The sequence below is a fragment of the Propithecus coquereli genome, unplaced genomic scaffold, assembly GCF_000956105.1.
Source record: "Propithecus coquereli isolate 6110/MARCELLA unplaced genomic scaffold, Pcoq_1.0 Scaffold34, whole genome shotgun sequence".
NCBI lineage: Eukaryota > Metazoa > Chordata > Mammalia > Primates > Indriidae > Propithecus > Propithecus coquereli.
The window spans coordinates 4,072,675-4,077,301 of NW_012149063.1; positions in this window are offsets into that span (position 1 = coordinate 4,072,675).

Consider the following 4,627-nt stretch of genomic DNA (forward strand, 5'->3'; position numbering starts at 1 on the left):
AAAAAAAAAAATAGTTGGGATTGCTGGCACAAGCCTGTAGTCCCAGCTACTTGGGAGGCTGAGGCAGGAGGATCGCTTGAGCCTGGGTGGTGGAGGTTGCAGTGAGCTACGTTAGTGCCACTACACTCCAGGCTGGGCAACAGAGTGAGACCCTGTCTCAAAAAAACAAACAAACAAAAATATACAAAATTGCTTTGGTGATTAGAAATAATGCATGAAGTGTCAAGGGAGTTAGAAAGATATGGCAGTCATTCAATAAATGGAAGCAACTTTTATTGCTTTAATTATGAGTTCAGTGGGAAGAGTTCTATACTTAAAGTCAAAGATGGTACCTACCACTGCTGGTTCTGCTGCTTACCAGCTGCTGTGATTTAGGCAAGTCACAACCTCTCTCTTTTTTCACCTAAAAAATGGGAACAAAAATCCTTGCCATAGTGTTAGGTAGATAGTTAGGATCTCTGGCTCTTCTAGGGACAAGGATGTCCTGCTTTGGTGGGGTCTCAAGTAAGTGCTCCACCTGGGAATAAGGATAAGGGTGAGCATTCTATTTTGGTGATGCCTCACCCTTAATCCTATCCTGAGCAACTGCTACACCTGGGGAAGGAAGGAATGTTTTATCAATCTGGGAATTTCCCAGCCCAGGCATGATAGGCTTTAGAAAGTGACCTAGAGTAACCTAAGGGTAATTATTATACCATTAGCTTGACTCTCCATTGTGGTTCACTCGCCCAAGTGGGCCTTTAGCGAGGGAGATCCTACAGCAGATGGAATTTTGGGGACACCTGTTTATCATTCGATAACATCCCACAGCTCCCGAGAGCCCTCCCCCAGACTGGACTAGTAAAAGGAAACAATCCGAGGATTCAGAGAGACAGTCAGTGAGTCAGTGAGTCAGTCAGTGAATTGGTCTGTCTCTTTCCTCCCTTGGAGACAGACCCGTTTTATTCTACAATAAAGAGCTGCTCATGTGAAACTGCTTCCTGCTAAGGTTATTCCATCACATTGGCCCTGCTGGTGATTTTTTCCAAACAAGGAGTCAGAGGACCAGGATAATAGTCTAGACATGACACTTTGGTGTGTCTGGTCATTCTTTGGCCGAGAGCACACCAAGAACTGAGGGCAGACTGCCACCCTGACAATAGGATCAAACAAGATATTTGATACTGCATCATAAATGCTAATGTGCTATAACAAGTCTAGGATATTGTTATTCGATTTGTGAAAGGATACTAATGTTGAAACCACAAGGGGATTTTGGTCTAGATCCAGTTGCTAACTGCACAAAGATCCAATTATTGAGACAACTAGGAATGCCAAGGAAGAAGGAAACTTTTAATAGGACAGACATCTTCTTGGGAGAAGCTGTCTTAAATTGGTCTCTCTGACTAATGGAGCTCAAGGGCTTTTAAAGGAGGGGCCACGTGCCTTGGGGCAGGTCGTGGTGTAACTAACAGGAGGCGAAGGCATTGAGGGCAGGTTGTGGGGGATGGTGAATCTTGGCCTTAGGAAGTCTGCCCCTTGCAGTTTCGACTGTACTTTGTCTTGCAGAAAATCCACCATATCTGGAAAACAACTCAAAAGGTCAAGTAGTTAAGGGAGAAGATTACAAAAAAATATAGGGGTTATTTAAATTTGTTCATAGAGCCTGTTACACCAACCATTATTGACACAGTGGCCTGGTATATTATCTCAATCAGAGATCACAAACTGAGTGCCTGTGGATACTTCTATACAGCCCAGATATATTTGTTTGGTCTGCATTATGTTGGCCCACAAACTGTGGCTTAAAATTTAAAAAGATGTTAACTGATCACTGACATTAAAAAAAAATGGTGGATTTCATAAAAGAACTCAAGTTTCTAGCTTCTCTTAAAAAATCAAATTTGACAATACTGGACCCGAATTCCTGAATGTCCTTAATCAGATGGAGATGAGCAGCAGCTAGTCCATTTAAAAGGGGCTTGAGACCTCCAGTTTCCCATGGTCACCACCATCCCACTTCTCTCATACTCAGCCCAATTCATTCCCTCCATGGACATATGAGTTTGTGACCCCTGATTATATCAGTAATACATTACTGCTAATAATACATCGACATTTGCAAATGACATTTTATTCATACTAGGTGGATTCAAAGTTTTTCTGTAATAATATCACTCTCACCCAGTTACATTTCAACCCACTTTCTTAAGAAAACATTTGAGTTATAGTTATCAAGCTGAGAATATTGCATAATCCTAGATATGTTCCAGGTATGTGCCTTCCCAGTATGTCTTTCCTCCAATGAAGTGTCCTGGGGGAAAAAGAATTTACATTAACATGAAACAGAGCTCTTCCCTTGTTTCCAGGAGCAATTTCCAGAAGTAAGGAATGATGTATTATCAAGCCCTTTGTAAGTCCCTGAAAGCCCCTTGACACTTTGTGACCTTTAGAAAAGAGCCCTTCCACAATCGCCTCTTAACATCACTCTATGCATCCTACTTTAACAACATGATTGATGTTGCCCTATGATACAGAAAAGGGGGCACATAGAAATAAATTGCCTGAGATGGCAAGATATGCTCCTCTCTATTGCTCAAAACCATATAGAAACTCCACCAACTTCTTCCATATTCTGAGGAGGTAATTTGGTGCAGCTCATGGGTTTCCTTCTCTCCACAATATCAAGGAGGAAAAAAACAGCCAAACAAGCAAGTAAATCGAGCATCAGAAGGTCAATATTGTCCATACTGCACTAATTACTGGTCCTACCAGTACCTTTCATCTTCAAAGGACTCACAAGTAATAATTAACCCAAGCACTCATCACCTAAAATTAGGTACCTGCAAAGTTGCTAGAAGGACTCAGCTACTAGAAGACAGTTGAAAGAGGAGGACTTAGGCAGATTCTTTTATTTGCAAAAAACAGATAGGTAAGCTACCTTGGGTAATAGAGGCTTTAGGTAAAAATATACATGTTAATAAAGACGATGGAAATGTCAAAGAAATGCAAGAGCATCAGTACAATTTGGGGCCTTGTTATTGAATTTGTTTACTGGGAAGATTGTACCCAGCTCTAGAGATTCTCTTTGGCAGAGCTGCAAAAACAATTCAATGGAGAAAGGATAGTCTTTTCAACATGTGGTGCTGGGACAATTGGATATCCACATGCAAAAGAAATGGACTTGAGCATATAACTCGCACCTTATACAAAATTAACTCAAAATGGGTCACATATAAAACTACTTCTAGGCCGGGTGTGGTGAATCACGTCTATAATCCTAGCACTCTGGGAGGAGGCCAAGGCGGGCGGATTGTTTGAGCTCAGGAGTTCGAAACCAGCCTGAGCAAGAGTGAGACTCGTCTCTATTAAAAATAGAAAGAAATTAATCGCACAACTAAAAATATATAGAAAAAATTAGCCAGGCATGGTGGCACATGCCTGTAATCCCAGCTACTCGGGAGGCTGAGGCAGAAGGATCGCTTGAGTCCAGGAGTTTGAGGTTGCTGTGAGCTAGGCTGACGCCGTGGCACTCACTCTAGCCTGGGCAAAAGAGTGAGACTCTGTCTCAAAAAAAAAAAAAACAAAAAAAAGCTACTTCTAGAAGAAAACTTAGAAGAAAATCTGCATGACCTTCAGTTTGGTGATATTTTTAGATACAATACCAAAAGCACAGTTCAGAAAAAAAATTACTAGATTGGACTTAATCAAAATTTAACACTTTTTTGGCTCTGTGATTTACAGTAAGAAAATGAAAAGACAAGCCAAAAACTGGGAAAAAATATGTGCAAGTCATATATCTAGTAAGGATAAACAACTCAATTAAAAAATGGGCAATGAAAAGATGTTCCACAGCATTTGTCATTAAGGAAATGCAAATTAAAACCACAATTAGATAGCACTACACACCTAATAGAATGATTAAAATTCAAAATACCAAATGCTGATGAGAACATAGAGCAATGGGAATGCTCACTTATTGCTGGTGGGAATGCAAAAACAGTACAGCCACTTTGGAAGACAGTTTGGCAGTTTCTTATAAAGTTAAACACAGACTTAATCATACATCCCAGCAAATGTACTTCTAGGATTCCACCCAAGTGAATTAAAAAGTTATGTTCATACAAAAACCTGACATGATTGTTTATAGCAGCTTTACTGATAGTGACCAAAAACTGGAAGCAACCATATGTCCTTCAACAGGTGAATGGAAAAACAAACTATAGTACATCCATACAATGGAATACTATTCCATAATAACAAGGAATGAGCTAAGCTAGAGCTGTGTGCAATCTTCCCAGGAAACAAATTCAATAACAAAGCCCAAAATTGTACTGATGCTTTTGCAATTCTTTGACATTTCTATCATCTTTATTAACATACATATTTTTACCTAAAACAATACTAGGGAGGCTGAGGTGGGAGGATCTCTTGAGCCCTGAAGTTTGAGGCCATGGCCCAGGCCAGTCTGGGCAACATAGAGAGACCACTTCTGTAAAAAACAAACAAACAAAAAAGAAGCGAGCTATTGAGTCACACAATATGCATGAATTTTAAATGCATTTTGCTAAGTGAAAGAAATCAGACCCAAAAGTCTACATATTGTGTGATTTTATTCATATGACATTCTGGAAAATGCAAAACTATA